Genomic DNA, 19,355 nt, shown 5'->3' on the forward strand with positions numbered 1-19,355 from the left:
GAATTTTATGCTGGTACTAGAAAAAACAAAAGTTGGAGAAGCGACCTAGAATTAATCGTGGAACGTTTACAGACAATCGTATTTCATGAATATGCCCTTATAATCTAGAATAATTTTTATATAAAGAAGTAAAATTTCAATATACATTTTTTTGTAAAATAATTCATGATTGTTAAAATTTGTATCTATAATATAATCAAAGTGGCATTAAATAATTGACATTTTCTGGTCATTCGTCTTGTAAAATATTTTTAAAAAAAATTGTTTGTTTTAATTTTAAAGAAATATTTTGGTTAATAATTTTAATATAAAAAATAAAGTGTTTATTGTTAATTAAGTAAAATGTAATAGAATTATCCTTATAAATATAGCAAAAAATATAGATACTATGAATGAAAACTGTTATGTTATTTTGTTATTTTCAATCGACATATGTTAAGGCGTTAATTTCTTATTATATTTTGTTTAATTTAATTTATTTTATTTGACTTTACATGTCTCTTAAATGTTTTTATTTTCAGACGTCAATTTAATGCCTATAATAGTTTTTGAATCCTTAATATAAAATAATTTAATAAAACTTAAATAAAATTATTTTTTCACAGTCAATACTATATCAAAATCGTTTACTCATATATTATTACCCCAACTCATTTTATACGACTTATTCCTAACTTATTGCAACAAAGACCTATCACTGAGATTTCTTCAATTAATAAACACCAAAATAAAGATTCCAATAATTTTTTAACTGGTAAGTAAACAATTTTATTGATAAAATAATTAATCCATTTATTTATATGTATTAGCATATGATTAATGCAATCCCCAAGATAAATATAAAGTTAAGCCATTTCTAAGATTAATAATTATGATTTCTCCAGTATTGAGTTATTAGAAGTTTATTCTGGTGCCTTTATCAAATACAGTTAATTATATATAGCTATATGATTATGTTTTGTTTTAATGGGGGGAATGTAAATATTGGTTATAACGTATGTATAGTAAAAAGGAAATAAATTATATTAGCGTATAGTATACACTTATATCTCCCACAATTAATAATGGAAATTAACAGATATATAATAATTGTCTCTTGTATAATACTTAATTCTTACCGAAGTATAAATCATATTAAAGTTTTAAGTAACAATTTATAAATTTATTTTTAGAAAATATAAAGATTAAAAAAATAAAATATTTTTTATTCTAATCTTTACTAAATATTCTCTAATTTTTAAAAAATTCTTATTTTCGATAATTTATTAATATTTTCAATATTTTCCTTATAATAATGCAACGTTGGAAGTTGGAGCAAAAAATTATTAATTTTCTAAATAATCATAAATTTGGCCAGAAATACAAGTGTCAAATATATTTTGATTTTTTAATTTTTTTAGATTTTACTCTATCAGATGGATAGTTTATTTTTACAAAAACGCGCAATTATTACCTTAATCTTACATTAATTTAATTGGAAAATTCTTGGATCGTTTCATATATTCAAATATCTTTAATTTTTTAGAGTTATGTTTCATCTCCTTAAATATGTTAATTCAAGTCATTGAAATTTGTTTTTAGTTGCAAACAAAATTAAGTGATATAATTGGTGATATACCATTATGTTGAAGAACGTAAGGCATAGCTGCAAAATTATTTATTTTTAAAAATAAATCATCTTAATTGCCAACTTAAAAAACGATTTTTTTTACTTCTATCGGATATAATTGTGACATTTCCCGAGACTAAAATAATATTATGGAATAGATTAACGTTCTTTTCATATAAATTACATTATATACCTGATTCATTTAACATGGCATTTCCTCCTAAAAAATAAGAAAACAAATTTTGATTATTTTTTCCCCACTTTTTTATTGGCTTTATGAATTTGTTGCGGCTGTGTAAATATTTAAATTTTTTGGTGGGGACGGAGTTGTGGTGTGTTATACGACTTGTAGTGGCCTCTTAATAAATTTGATGCAAAGGATGTTTTTTCTGAAATATTTTATATATTTTTTTTATAAATGATATATTGCAAGTTTATGAGAAGGAGGGGGTAGCGGTAGGGTGGGGAGAGTGTTAATTTAATAGCCTAAAATATATCTTCAATCAATAAGATCTACAGAGTTCAAATTTATAGCCACAATTTTTTATTTAATATTTTACGTTTTTTATACCGGTCCGATTTAAATTTCAATTTATTTTTTTTAAATTTTTAAGCAAGCCCATTTCTGATTTTTAAAATCATGAAGATTTTTCAGCCTTTCAGGAAGGGATTTTAGGTAATGCCTGCAGGTCTCCAATATTTACATAAACTTACAAGCCCTAAAATGGAGTCCCTAACACGAACATTGTGAGTTCGGTTTACAAATGTAAGTATTAACAACATACGAAAGTATCAATAAATAATGTTATATATAGAGATTGGTTGATAAATCTAATTACCTTCTATAGATATGATTAGGGTGCCGTTTACAGGTCCTAGATATTGGTTAACACATTTCATTATTATAGTGTATACATTTTGGTTATAACTTATATAATGGTTAATTTGCCTTCAACTAAAATTAAAAGACAAACTAATTGGAAACTTGCTATAGATTTCCTATTCTAAACTAATATTTTTTTTTTTACTGATTTGAAAAATAGAGCTAAAATTGTCATGGAATGGGTAATTATAAACAAATATCCTATTACATAATATAAGCCTATATCTTAAAAGCAAGTTATATTTGTCAATGATTAATATATTTATCATAGGAAATTGAATGCTGAACAGCGCACAAGAAAAATGTTATGAGTGTTACAGAAATGAAAATGCCGAGATCAATGCTGAGAAAATTTAAGAAAGGGCAAGTGAAGAATGATTTTTTTTAGAGGCTAGATATTCATTCAGATTTAGTCTAAGATAAAGGAAAGTATATTTCGAATGATTTAGTCACATAGAAAGGAAAGAGGCGGGATATATTGGTAAGAAAAACGCATGAATAAAAGCTGTAAAACCCAGAAGAGATTTTTAACTAGTTAAAAATAAATTGGAATTTTAACTTAATTGGTAAATGAAAGAAATAAGTGTAGGAATAGAAAACCATTAATTATTAATCTACTTTTTATAAGGAGTGTATGGATTTTATATGCTTCAAAGGCTACGTTTCCTCGTACCCATCAGTTAAACATAAGTCTTGTTTATCTAAGATAACATTTATATTTTCTCTATTTTTAGTAATTTTTTTAAAAAAACTCAACTAAAGCATCTATTAATATTAATTTAAAATATTTTTAGTAATTTTTTTCAAAAATCTTAACTAAAATATAAGCATTTTCACTAGCATATATTAATATTAATTTTATATTTACTTTAAAATTGCATTTTTTTTAAAAATATTATATATATTTAATTTGCATAGAAAATTATTTTAAAAAATATTTAATTTGCATAGAAAATTATTTTAAAAAAATATCTAATTTTTTAGATAAAAGTAAACATAAATCGTTAAATATATATATATAATTATAGTTATTAAATGGGCATAAATGAAACCATGAATTAAAATTATATTTAATCGACATATTTTTATCCAAAATTTCAATGCTTACCTAGTATATTAAATAATATAATTATTATTACAAATAAATAAATAAGAAAAATGTATACTTAATTGTATTTTTCTCAGAACTTTTATCATAATAATAAAAAAAAATTTAGAATAATAATAGATATGATATTTCATAAAAAATTAACCAATGCATTAATCTGAAAATCTTAAAGTCTATTAACATCCTCAACTCGAAAGCGCTACAGTTAACAAATTTTTTAAAAAAATATGTATTTTAAATTTTAAACATTTTTTGGATATGGTAAAGCTAGAATATTCATTAAAAATACTTTAACAACGATTGATCTTTTAATTAATTAAATAACATATATCTTGAAAATACTGATAAATATTATAAATAAACTACCAAAGTAGAATTTTTTTTAAAATTATTCTAGTATAAGAGGATTCATAAAAGTATAATATTAAATATATCCTAAATCCGAAAGACATAATACTGCAAACTAAAGCCGTCAAAGAACCCAAATTTCTTAGTAAGGGTAACCAACACCATCCACAAGATTATATCTTTTGAATAGTGTGATCAAACTTTGGCTAACTGGAAAATAGCTTAGCTATGATTTTTCTAAAATATTTGCTTCTAACTTCACGTTGAGGTTAAATTTGGAGGTTTAAATCATTTATAAAGAGAAGAGCTTGGTAAAGTTGAATTAGAGTTAGCCATAGGGTAAATTAAACATTAGTTTTGAAACACTTTCAATTTATATATGAAGTTTTTTTAAAGATATTTATGTGGGTGATAGTTTAAAATTAATCTACCTCTATTCCCAAAATTCACTGTTCTATTAGATACTGTTATATTAAAAATACAACATATTATATTGAATATACTATTATATAATGATACATAAAACTAATTATTTTAAAAACATCTAATAACACTTATAGACATGATTATTATTTTGATGGAGGAAGGCATCAATTGTAAGGGATGCCATATTATTTTTTGTATAATTTGATATGTACAAAATAGTACAATTAATTAATCTGACTATATCTTCCTAACTGATCCTTCTTCCTTCCTTTCTTGAAATAACAATATTTTACTAATTATGGGATCCATTTCTTGTTCTATATTTTAATTATTCCATAACAATATATTCATTTAAATTTTTTTATACCTAAATTAAGCCTAAGATTTCTATTTGATCCTAAAGTTATTATATTAATTCATTATTTTATAAATTATTTTTTTCCTAATTTACTTATTCCGATCCACAAATTTAAACCTGATAATGAAAGATTAAATTAAATCCATAGAAAATTGTTTAAAAATGTACTTTCAATGCAATAGCTCATATTCAGAGATCCTATAAGAAATATACGAAAATTTATAAATTAAGAACTATATTTATTTTTAATCAATACCTAAGATAACACCTTTAACATTTGCTATAACAAGTTGATTAAAGAAAGCCATATATAGCGAATTTTATATAATTCAACAAAAAAAACTATTTTTTTAAATATTTTGTATATTGATAGTAATAAAAAAGATATAAATTTTTAGATTTTATACTCACTAAGGGACCGAGATGTCGGTCTTCAAAGTGTCAAATATTATAAAATTGTTGAATTTCCAAATAGAAATATCGCTGGATGCTTTGAACTAAGGTATTTTTTTAATAATATCTCTTTATTAATTTGTAGAGGTGTTACAATAAAATATATTAAAGGAAAATAAAGGGAGTACAAATTTGAAGATGTCTAGATAAAGAAAATTGAAGCTTTATTTTTTCTTTGACTTTATTTTATATATAATTATAGATCTAGTTCAAGATACATCTACATATAAAATAATGGTGGAGAACTTTCAGGTTTTAAATTACCTAATTTACATCCTTATACACTTTTTTTTATTATATATATTTTTAATTTTACTCAAGTTTAAGCCATAAAATCTGCTTGAATATTTATGAGTCTATATTAAATCGTTTTTAAATTAATAAATTTTTTAATAATTTGTTGAGATATTACAAAAAATAATATTTATGAGCAGAATTTAATATTTTACTCTCAATATATCAAGGCTTAAGGAGATTTAAACTAGAGCTCTGCAACTGATAAAAGATAAACATTTAAGAGATAAAGGGGGGGGGGGGTATAAATGGACGTGTAAATATTTTTAAAGCAATCTGTGAGAGGGTTAATTTGGAACATGAAGGGACATTTATTTAAAAAATTCTTTTTCTTTTATTTCATAATATGACATATTTTATATAAAAAAAAATTTAACTTAGAAAAATACATTAAAATAATATAAATTAATGGCTAAATCAACCATTACAAAAATTTATTGGGTGGATGAAGGGCGGACTGTTAAATCTATAATAAAAAGAAACCATGAGGCGCATAAGAGAGGGTTATCAAAATAAATTTAAACAATGGAAGAACATTTGGGTTAAGTACCGGCCCATTGCATCTCTAACTAAAATGAAACAAGATCTATAAAATTCAAAAGTTATACATTTATGGTTTATAATGTATATTTTTTTTAAAAAAAATATATTTATTCTCTTTAAAATGAAAATATATCCTAAACCTAAAATATTTCGCTAATTTCAATAATCTCCTTTTATTAAACCTAATTTTATGCATTGTTTTTTATATATACTCATCAACAAAATTGTAAATATGAATAGAATAAATTGGTATTTAGTATTTTTCTTTCATCCAAAATGCCTCTGAGAGTTAAAAATTTTGCTCGCTATTGGCTGAATAAGCATGAATTTTTTTGGCTACTTCTTGCCATTCACTTACACTTACTGATCTTAACTATTTTTTTCTGGTTTTTTTTGAGGGCGAAAAGAAAAATGGGAAATAGAAGTAATATTTTTCTGTGTCACTATAGTACGTTCAAATATTTTATTTCTCTAATCGACTCATTTCAATTCACTCTAATTTGGTGTATATTTTAAAATTAAAATATGAATGAGTTGAGGGCCCAATATATGCCACCACTGAGGTAATAAATGTATATATTTTTTTATTAATCAAAGCCTTTTTCATTTTATAAGATTTTAAGGAAATCTGAGGAGGTAAAGCCTAAACTCTTGTTGATTTGTTATGGAATTCAATATTATTGTATTTGGGAATAATAGAATTAATTTTGTTTGGAAAAATAAAATAAAATATAGCTTTTATATAAACCATTGTTGGTTGTTAGTAATGAGCCATCTTTGACTATTTTAATATAGGGTCATTTAACATTTCACTTTATTTTAAAAAAAAGTTCAAAAATACTTTCTCCTCCGCATAGTATTTCATCAGCCCACAAAATTCTTCTAACAGCTGATTTTTTGTTTTTACGTTAAGACAATAAAAATTTTAAATAGCAAACCCGGAGTTATCTTCTTGCAGATGATCTTTTCAGCTAATAAAGTTTTTTTTTATTTAAAGGAATATAGTGAATAAAATATTGTCGATATTTTAGAAAATTTTTAAAATAACAATCAAATAAAAAATATATCAAAAATAATATTTACTACAACTAATATAAAAAAAAAGTAAGCAGAATTTTGTATATAAAATGGTTATCGAGTTTATTTTAGTTACATCCAAAAGTTAAGACTAGAGCGGACAATAATAAGATAATTTTTTACTCATTATTTTAAGAAAAACAACTATAATAATTTGAATAAAATTATTTTAATTTATATGTTTCTCAAAATTATTTATACATGAAAACTAGAGTTGGTAATCTTTAAAAAATTCATAAAAATTAATTGATGTTACCTTTATAGTTTTTAAATAAATATCTTTATTTATAAATTTTATTCTTAATTCAAAGTTAACTTTTTATATTTAAATAGATAAATATCAAAAAATAGATTTATTCAAATATTTTATATTCATATTATATAAGATTTTTATTATAAATTAATATAATGTAATATTGTAGAAGCATAATAAATGAATATTAAAATAAATTAAGCACACTATATCTAGATATATATAATATCGAAAATTATTTAGATTTTAGGCTACCTTACCAACCAAAGAGAGCGGCATTGGCATAAGGTAACCCTAGAGACTTTCCATTAATTTGTTAATATTCTCTAGTCTATTCTCTATTCTTCTCCATTTCTGCTTTCCGCAGGTAAATAGTTGCGATTTCTCGAAACATTTCCAACGAGAAATCTTGAACAACTGCTAAGGAAAGAATTGCTATGGTAATACCCTGTTCACTGTATTATCTCTCAAACTTGGTCATCTCCAAAGGCCTTCATTCTCTACATTCCGAGTGATGTAGAAGCAGATTCATTTTGCATTCAAAATGCAATGATGCTATAACCAAGGTCTTAAAATCTTATGACATTCCATATACCCTCGAGACTACTGGACTATACAGTTCCAATGGTAAACGCCCAGATGTATGCGGACGTAACCTGGAATTTCTCATATATTAATCCTTACCCCTTTTAATATAAAAGATGCCCTCATAGAGGCTGAGTCGAATAAACCTGCTAAATATTTGCCACCACTACCTAACAACTATATATTTCTACCCGTATTCGACAAAATATCGATATCTTCCGAATCTCAAATTAGCGATGGTCCCAAAGAGGGTTACAACCTTCGTAAGAGGATGACCCTAAACTTAGAAAAAAGTAATTATCTCACCTTTATTTTATGAACCCTCATAAATAAACATTCTCTACTTGAAATTTATTTAAAATTACTGAGCTAGGTGGCTACATCAACGATGTCTCCTTAATTCCAAATCGAATGAAAGGAAAATATATAGAAAATATTAGTGTTATTAAAGTTACTTTTGAAACATAACTAGTTACAGTTACTAGTTATATTGGCAAAAATATAACTAGTTATCAGTTTCCGTTATATTTCAAAAGTAACTTGTTACATTATAAGTTACTTTATACATCATTCATATAACGCATTTATTTACTGAACAAATTTATTTAATATAAAAAAATTATGAAATACAAATTATAATCATTTGTTTAAAAAAATATACAATTTATTTATATAAAAAAAATAAGTAAACCGAAAATAATATCGGATAATAGAATATTTATATTTACATCGTATAAAAATATCCTATATATTTGCATTGAAAAAAGAACATATTTATTTTTCATAAAAATTTGAGTTTAATAAATGTTTATTTGCTTTTAACAGCAATTGGATTTCAAAATTTTTATCTAGGAGACGCGCTCGTTTATCTCCAAAGATGAGTTTCCCAGACTGAATAAAAGCTCTACAGGAGCACTTGATGTAATAACAACATTATATTTAATAAAAAGTATATTTAAATTTGAAAAATCGTCATATAAAAATAATGTGCTGTTATTGGATTTAATAAAATTTTCAATAAATTCATCATTATCAATAATATTTTGACGATTTAAATGAAAAAATCCAACTACATATGATGTTTGTTGAGAACATGAGCCATTTGTGTTAGATTCACCGCGAGGTATTAAAGTATTTATTAAATTTAAAATTTCCATCTTTTTTGATCTATTCTTTTCTTGTCTTATCCAAGGCCAATCAGTTTTAAATAGTGGATGAAGTAGCAGCAATTATGTTATCATTATCATAAAGATTATGAAACCTACATCATTGTTAATTTATAAATAATTAATCAATTTAAATTAACTTTTTTAATACTAGCTAATATAGCATCTTTTAAAGGTTGACAATATTTTAATTCTTGAACACCTTCCAGTCCAGACAGATAAGTATCTGTGTTATTGTTTGGGTATAACCTAGATACATATATTTTTCACCTTCTAGTATATCAATAGCTTTAGCTACTGGTTGCATAATCTATTTTTTTTAATTGTAAATTATTTATAAGACATTAATTTAAATTTACACTGCAATATTCTTTAATAAAATCACGATCTTGTGATGTAAATCTACACAATCCTAATTCATCACATAATAAATCGAAATCCAAAGGCATTTTATTTATAAGTGGTAATGTTTTAGATAAAGATGTATAAAAAGAACCCCATCTTGTTACAATGGGATATGGCAGCGGAAAATGTCTCTTTTTAATTTGCTCAGCTGATGGCCCAGATTTGTTATGTGTATTCCACAAACGTTGACATTTAGATATAACTACCTTATACACTTTCCTATAATCCTCATTGTTTAAAAGTTTTTTGGCATCTTGTATTGCCACTAAGTTTAATGTGTGACAGGAACATCTTCGATGGGAAGGCAGTCGATTTTTCTTTTTCTTTTCTTTAACATTTCCTATATTATAGATCTAGATATTGTGTAATGCTTACAATCTAAGCATATTAATTAATTATGCTTATGTAATATTATATAATTTATTAACTTATAATGAAGATCCTATATACTATTACAGGAATATTAATAGATTTATTGTTTCATATATTTATTAAAACTATTATATATAGTATCTATCATAATGTTTTTAAAAAAAGTTGACATTAAGAAAAACATAATTAAGTTCTTAAAAAAGGAACAATAGTTAAATTTAAAAAATAATGATTATGTATGTTCTGTCTAAGGAATAGGAACTTCCTAGGTTCAATATACAATTATAAATGTCATTGTTGTAATTAATTCAATAAATTAATAACAAATGGAGTAATCTAGCAAACATGTCTTGGATAAAATAAATACTCGATACAATATATGCAAAAAATAATACCTGAACTAAATAAACCACCTTACCCGCCACTTTGCATGTGATTAGGTTTGATGGAGATTATCGACCAATGTAGGGTTTAATGATATGACTTAAACTTGGATCAGTGTATATTAAGACTATACTTAGTATGTAGACTTCTTTAGTGTCACCTTTTCAATGCTATTTAGACGACTGAATGTCGATATGTTTCTGATAAAGTGTGGTTAAAAAATATTACTACGCGAGCATAACTACTATATATGAGATGATTTGGTTTCTATGGATTTTATTTTAGAAGATAAGTATTTATTAAAGCCTGATATGGGTCAGGCTTAGATATGCTGAATTAGAGTTTATTAGATATTGAGATGGTTTTCAAGGTCAGTCATAAAATATTAATACCTAAAAATAGGTAAAAATATAAATAAAATAAACATTGTTTTATATAAATATATTTTAGTTTTATGCCTCATGGCATGATTTTTTAAAACATTTTAGTTTTATTTATATTTTATCGCGTGACAATTCACATTTTTATTTATTTTATTGCTTAACTTAAATTCAGTTTATATCAATCGTTCAAATTACATTTTTATTTGATTTTAATAGTGATTTGATATAAAAGAAAAGTTGTTTTAGAATTTGAGAGCTAGATAAATATTTTTAAAATCTAAGTAATTTATGATACTTATGATAATTTATGATATAACTTTGATACGAATAAATTTAGGATGACTAAAAGAGATTTGATTACACTACTATTAACTCGAACACCTCATTTAACCTACTGAATAACAATTTTATAAATTTTAATTTTTTTAAAAAAAAAAGCTACACTAGAATTGAAGTATTTAACTATAAAAAATAATTTTTTTTAAATAGAAAAACTATATAAATATCAAAGAAAATATATAAATTAATATTAAATTAAATTACTTATAGAGTGATGTCTTCGTATTTCTGATATCACTTTAAAATTTAATGGAATAATTTGTAGTATGTTTTCTCCAGAATTATTATATATAAAAAATTAGTTTCTAAAATTGTAAAGAATATATTATATTTTTAAAAAAATTAATACAAATTTTTGGTTAATATACTATTTTCTATCAAACGATGAACTAATAACAAAAAAAAAGATATAAAAGTTTGAATAAATATGTTTGTAATTAAAATCAAAAGACTATTTACTTTCTGAACCGGTTTCTAGATCTGATAAATTATAACAGAATCTAAATGTTAAAATTTAATGCATAATTAATTAACTTTTAATAGGCTTAATCACAAATAAAATTAAAACGAGAGTGGTTGATAGAAAAGTAAGAAAATTATTCATTTAAATTATTTTTTTTTTATTTGAGTGTAAATTTAAATTATGAAAATATTGTATTTCTCTAAAATTTATAAATTTGATGAGGTATTATATTTTATTAAATAAAATAAATTTTTATAAATATTCAATTACCTTCAATGTTTTTAAAGGTATTATTGAAACTTTTTATTATAGATTTATTTGTTTTATAAAGTTCATAATAATAAAAATATTACAATCATATAATTTTTAAAATTCGTAGCTTAAATCCAATTATTGAACTGCTAAGATAGGCTTTATTCTGCTTATTAGAGTTATTAATATGTAAGGTTCGTAGCCTAAAACATTTAATTAAATTTTATAAGATAGTTTTTGTTTAATAAGTTGGTAATAGAAATACAACAGGTTAAAGGTTATAATAGTATAGTACATTTCTTTTATTAATAAATATTAAGTCTATTATGAAAATAATTAAAAATTTAATCTTATTTAAAAAAACAATAAAAAAAAATTAGTTTTTTTTTTAACCCTTTAATGGTCAAGATTTTTCTAGTGGATAAAAATGCACAATTTTTTCAAATTATATTGATTGATGCTCAAACCCTAACCCTAACATGATATTTAAAAAAAATCAGCCCAAAAAAATAATCCTAAATAGAAAATCTTGCTTAGTGCATAACCGCACCGTTAACCATAAGTTAAAAAAGATAAAAAAAATAATTTATTCTTTTTATTTGTAATTTATGATAAAAACAAGAAAATGTTTATAAATCATGAAAATTATGGAAACATTTAATATGAAATGCGATTTGACATGTTTGACACATATATCTTAAGTGCATATGGCAATATATCTACCTTCGTCTTTTTCCATTTATAATTTTGGATAAATAATGTCTAGATGAATCAGTTGGGTTTCACTCTGTAATGATTAATTATGTTCAGATGAATTAGTTAGGTTTTCACTCTATAATGCAAAACTAGATGGCGTGCCCTATACTTAAATATTTTTCAATTTTTAATAGTGTTCGAAGGAGGTAGTTAGTAATTTCTCGTCTTAATGTAAGCAAACTCTTCTTGTCATATCGATTCAGGAATTTCCAAATTTTCCATGAATACATCGATAAAATTAATTAATATTGGCCACCATAATTTTTTCTCTCTTATGTAGATATGAGATTAACACACAGATCTACTCCACACATGTGTTTGTTATAAGCTGTTATCAGAGGAATTTTTATTTTAGAGATATTTTCTTGGAATACCTTGAAAAATTAAAAATCCAAAGAAATAGTGTGGCATATCGATGCAACGGTTACTACTGAGAACTATAAATATTTTGTTTAATTTTTCGAACCTATTATCATAATATTCTTTCTTTTTTTTGCTACAACCTTTATAAATTCAACTTGGTAATGCTCTGTTCTATTGTCTCTCACACAGTTGTTAAATGTCCCATTTGTTTTAGGTATGACAAAAGTTTAAATGAGGTAAAAAAATTATTAAAATATATTTTATGATAATTTGGTTTTGTAAAGCTTTTAATAATTTTATGATTACATTTCCACCTAATTCATATACATATTTATTTTCGCTTTTTCCTTGATATATATCAAATGAGAATACGTAACCGTCGGAAGAGGCCAATATCCAAGATTTGTATCCGAATCTAATTGGTTTTCCTTTTATGAACATTTTGCAAGAATGTTTTCTCTATATGGTATCATCTGTTCATCTAATTAATGAACGATGTTTAAAAATTCCGAATTATTGAAATTTATTATTCAATATATTAATGTAAGGTCTAGCTTTATAAATTCTATCATGTTTATCTATTTTAGTATTATTTGTCCAAATGAATATTATATTTCAAATTTCGAAATTGTAATTAAGTCATTGTATTCCGGATTATTAGAATAGAAATATCGCTATCATTAGACCAGTACATCCTTTCTTGTAAATAATAGAATTCCAAAAAATATTTTAATATCTTGGATGGTTATGCATAGGTTAGGTCTTTCATTTGTTTTGCGTAAATATTACTTTGTTCTACAATTCAGGAATATAAGTCTTCGTCGAAATTTTTTTTAGTTTTATTCCATCTTCCTTTTCCCCATTAAAAAGTGCTGAAGAATTTTTTGCATCTGTTTTTCTCTATTTTAAATTGTGAGAAATTCGAAAATAGCCTCTTGTAAGATAGTTCTGGAAGGTCGTCCTCAACTGGATTATAAATTTCCAATTCTCTAGCTGTATCTGAAGGCATAATTTTGCTCACAAATTGAGCATTTGCGTTTGCAGTTGAAAGCAGTACGTTTTTTCCTTGTTTTAAAATTGAAACGTGATTTATTTTTTATTATACAATATGGATTTCTTTAGTTTACAAGATAAAACTAATTGCTTATTTTAATTATACTGTTGGAATTGTATTAATTCCACGTTTTATCATAGATAATTATTTCACATTTTTCATTGATTATCATTTTATTTTTTAATCATAATTTAAATTTTATTATATGATATATTACATTTTTATTTTCAAAGATAAATTACATTTTATTATATGATATATTACATTTTTATTTTCAAAGATAAATTACAATTTTTTTATCTTTTTTAACAAAAACTTTCTCTATATATATCCTTTTTTTAAAAAAAAATAACTAATACAAATTGATGTATAAAAAAAATGTTAATATAAAATTTTCACCGATTAAATTTAAATACAAATTGATATATAAAAAAAATAAATCAATTGCCAAAATAAATAATAAAATATTGATCAACATATTCAACATATACAATGAGGAGAACATATATTTATAATTTACAAATAATGTAAATAAAATAATTTAATCTAACCCTTTAAAGCTCGACTTTTTAATATAAAACTAAAAAAAAATTTTATAAAAAATGTTCATTTATATGCACTAAGGATGTAAAATTTTTATTTCGACTTTTATTACATAGTATACAGGTAAAAAAAAAATCATGATGCAATTTGACATCATTGAGCACAATACATGTATAAAAAAATATTTATTTATTTATTATGAAATGTTTTAAAACAATTTCTATCTTGGTTAAAGCATAAATAAATTTCCCATTTTTCACACTTGCGCTAACACATAATTTACACCTTTTTCTAATGTTGAAAGTTTCTGGCCAATGCCCTATATTATCGAATCTAACATCTGATATTATCTTAGGTAACCTTAGATCCTTTTTGTATTTTAGGAGTTTCATTTGATGGTCTCCCTTTTTTCTTTTACTAATTTTACCTGCCATTAATAAAGCAGTAACTATTTGTGATTTAAATGTTATAAGTTTTATAAAAGATTTTTCATTTTTTTTGAAGTAAATGTCTTCGATACAATAACCATGCATTCACAATGCAGGTATCTATCAAATGAAATATTATTCGAAGATAGAACCTTCTACCTTTGATATCTACTTGTAGCATTCCACTAGCATATCGTGTAAATCTAATCCTGCCATTCCTTCATTATATTTTTTAAAATACTAGGCCTATGGATATGGATAAATTTTTTTTCCGTCAAGAATCATCGTCTCACATCTTCCATTGGGTGTCGATACTTTGGAGGATGATATAACGTGAACAAATTTGTTGTCAAACAATTTGACAATGATTATATTATTAGTAATGTCAGTTTTGTAGTCGAAACTACCTCTCCCCAATTTCTTAAGATAACGATCGCTTTTCATATTGCAATCTTTTAAACGATTTGATCGTATGGAACCGATCATATATATGCCCATTTCTTTAAGTCTTATAGATAAAGGTATTAGACAAAAAGAAATTATCAGTATAAATTTTATGATTCTCAAAATTAGGCACGTTTTGAACTAGGCGCATAACAATATCTCCACTTATTAATTGTGTTTGTGTTTTTATAGTTTGCTTTCCTATATACACTTCAAAATCATAAATAATTGCCGAGGCTCAGATGCATGTATTTTCGTAATTGTTCAAAACGTTTTCTAGACATTGTATCCGTTATCTGTGGAAATTTTAATTCCTGAGACCAATATTGGCGATATGATGGGACCTTTACCAATGAATAAAATAAATGAATACCTATGAATTGTTCAATCTCATTTTTATTGGTTTTAAAGATTGGCCATTTTCTTGAACGCAAAATAAATTTGATGATCAACATTATTATCTAATATATCATCATCCAAAAACATTTTAAAATAATGGCGTTGGAATATTATTTGGGGGATTAGAAATTTTTTTATAAAATGTTGTATTAAATGATTCAATATTTTTCAATACCCAATTACTACTTTAAGAATACTAGGACCTTCATGAATATTATCAAGTTCTATATGGAGTGCATTTGTGGGCGAATCTATATCCATATTATCAATGGTATGATTAAAATTATCCTCACTATTATTAATATCTGTTTCGGAAATATCACCTTCAATTATAATTATTTTATTTGACATCTATAAAAAAATAAAATTTATTCAATGTTAATAAAATAAACTTAATAAATTCCCAATGAGTTAATTTGGCATCATAATTTTAAATATATATTTACAAAAATATATAAAATTTAAAAAAAATATAATTCATGATGAGATACTTGAATATTTTATCTTCTTTATAAAATAAACAGTTTTCGGAATTTTCAATTAAAATATATTTAAATAATAGGTAAAATCAAGTAATTTAGAAAAAATCAAAACGGAAATATAGTCAAAAGTTAAAAGACAATAGAATAATAATATAAGAATATTTTTTATTTGATTATTGATAAAATGCGATTGAATACATTCTATATTTATTTAAAATTATTAAATTAAATAATTGAGTGGTTTTAAACGTTAAAAAATGGCATGAAATACGATGATGTCAAAATAGCTCACAGGACTTTAAAGGGTTAATTTTCAATTCTTTAATGATAAAAATGTATACTAGAACATGTAAGAGTATTAAATATATTATTAAAATAATATAATCATACCAACAGTATGAGAGTTTGAAGTCAGAAGCTTTTCAATTTTATTTAATTGGTCTTTGAATTTTTTTATTATAATCACATCATAAGGTGATGTCAAAATAAAATATAGTTAGCTCAATAAAACATAGTAAATTTTCTATATTAATAGTCAATATCTTAAAAAATCAAACACTATTATTCTTTTTACATACCTAATATTTAATTTCTAAAGATAATATTTATTATATGTCAATGAATCAAAATCCTAGAAATGCTTCAAATTTTGATCTCAATAATTAATTATTGTGTCAAAATTTATAATATATATACACTATTAAATCGTAATTGTACACTTCTCCCAATCATGTTACCCATGAATATTTTTATTTATTGTATTTTCATAACTTTTTACTCAATCTCATTCTTTATAATTTGATTATTATATTTATTTGTTTATCCTACATTAATATATTTATAATATTCTAAGTTTGCTTATTTATATATATTTTTCAAAAATGGACACTATAATATTGAATCTTTATATATAGAAATAAACATATTTACAAAAATAAACACACTAAGATAAAATTTATTTAATAAATCTAATGATGTTTGATTTAAAGTTGTTTCTGTTGAATTTGTTGGTGATTCAACAGTATTATTTTTATCCGTTGATTGCTCCATGAAATTATGAATTTTGATACTTCACATTTGAAAAAAGTATTTATTAGAATGGCTCATACTTTCCAAGCCATCTGGCATTGATTGTAGATACAATCTAAAATAATATTTATAGATAAAAAAAATATATTTTACTGGCTTTCAGATGACACCCTTTCCAAAAGAGCCAAAAGTCTTTCACAGTGCATGATAGTCTTTGGTGTAGTTTCTTTAGGACTAAAATTGTCAGTAGTTTTTCTGTCCTTTATCATTGGCTCCGTGAATTTGATATATTCATATGATACAGTTGTATCATGCTGTGGAAACTCTATCTCCATGCTAATAAAAATATAATTTATCACTGTTCATATATATATTTACCTTAAACTAATGGTTGATAAACCATCTAAAACTTATTCTAAAATGATAATAATATCAAATTAATATATTCTAAAATTATATAAATATATTCTAAAATTATATAAATATCAATTAATTTCTAAATGATATAATATATCAATTATATGAGATAAATTTTACTTACAATTTTGTATCCATTTCAAATTTTAGCGCAAAATTAAAAAAGCATAAAAAAATCAAACCAGTTTGCCTTTTCGCTTGCCGTAAAAAAATCCAATTTGCACAATACCATCTAAAATGCACTATTAGCTTTTAAAACGGAGCGTTGCAACGCTCAATTTGTGCGCACTATAACTCCATAATTTAGTAAATCACTTTCGTCGAAATATTCTTTATCACTAATTGCAGAGAGGTGGGGGAATTATAATTATAACTCTTTCTTCAATTGGTTCCTCTTCAAAATGTTGAGCAAACGCTTGTTCAATTGTAATAAAACGATTCATTTAATAATTTTACTAAAAATTTAAATATTTAGAACAAATTATTTTTTCGTATAAGAATCTTGATACTTAATTGTTCATCGATAATTTTGATAATTTCGATTTTAATTGAAACAAAACAGATGCAATAAGAAAAAATAACTTTAAAAAATAAAAATAAAATGTTCAGCAGGGAATAGGTTGCAAATAATTTAAAATTTTTTAATGAATAATTTTAAATATTTGTGAACCGAATATTTGCGAATAATTTCTTATAATTTGATAGAGATAAAAAAATTATAAAAGGATTAAAATCTCATGTTACTCAAAATTTTTTATTATTAATTTCAATAGATATTTTTTGGGTATAAAAATTTTTTTTTTAAATTTTCAGGGGCTCGAGCCACTCCCCTCACATTAGTGGCGGTACTGGTACTAAGTATAATATAAAAAAAATTATAATTCATTATGTTAAAATTGATTTGCTTGTATTTTATAAAATAATTTATACTACTAGATGGTTAAAGGTGCATATATACAGCTGGTTACCTATTAAAATTTTAATTATTTAATTATTTAAAAATTCAAAAATGATTGATAAATATTGATATATATATATATATAAAGAAAATATGCAAACTAGTTTCCAACTAAATAATTTCATAATATGCTCGTGAGATCACTTAGAAAATTTTGCATTTTAAACCTCATTTTCATGTTTTTTTTTACCAGTTTTAAAAGTACAATGTCTGAACTGAACTATATAAAACCTAATTTAATATTTTTTTAAATAAAAACTACTATATTTATAAATGATATATAGGAGATGGTGCTATCGGGTCATGAGAATAATTACTATATGGGTTACCAAAATGGCGGGTCCAGCTGATTTGTATTCAGGGAACACTTTTAAAATGCATTATTATGAACGCATTGTCAGTCTAGGTATTATAATATATCATTGATTCTAACTAACTTTCACTTTCCCTTATTAAGAACCCACTTTTTTTTTTAAATTAAAAAATCAAAATAATCCCATTTTTCTTATTATAATTTTTTTTTTGTCCGTATTTTTATTATATATTCCTTATGGCATTTTTTTTTACATTTTTTCTTTGTAACTTCATAAATTCATTTTAGTGTTGATAAATCACCTAACTCATGACCAATTCCAAAGGCTCTGTAAAGTTTATATCCTAAAGAATTAGTTCCAATATTTAAGTTTAGGTTCAACTTAGAGAAGTTTTCAGTCTATTTTTTTAGGTTAAAATCTTGGCTAAGCTTTACTGGAATTTACTAAAGTTATGTGACATAACAACA

At 23.7% G+C, this 19,355-nt stretch overlaps 1 long non-coding RNA gene across 1 annotated transcript; it reads left to right on the plus strand.

Annotated features, from left to right (window-relative positions):
* The first annotated feature begins 499 nt into the window (after positions 1–499).
* LOC135927302 (uncharacterized) lies at positions 500–19,026 on the plus strand. The gene is made up of 3 exons (XR_010572033.1): positions 500–754; positions 5,388–5,437; positions 18,859–19,026. It is a non-coding gene; the product is annotated as an uncharacterized LOC135927302 (long non-coding RNA).
* Positions 19,027–19,355: the final 329 nt, after the last annotated feature.

This window comes from Gordionus sp. m RMFG-2023, chromosome 3 (genome assembly GCF_954871325.1).
Source record: "Gordionus sp. m RMFG-2023 chromosome 3, tfGorSpeb1-WG-v2, whole genome shotgun sequence".
Lineage (NCBI taxonomy): Eukaryota > Metazoa > Nematomorpha > Gordioida > Chordodea > Parachordodidae > Gordionus > Gordionus sp. m RMFG-2023.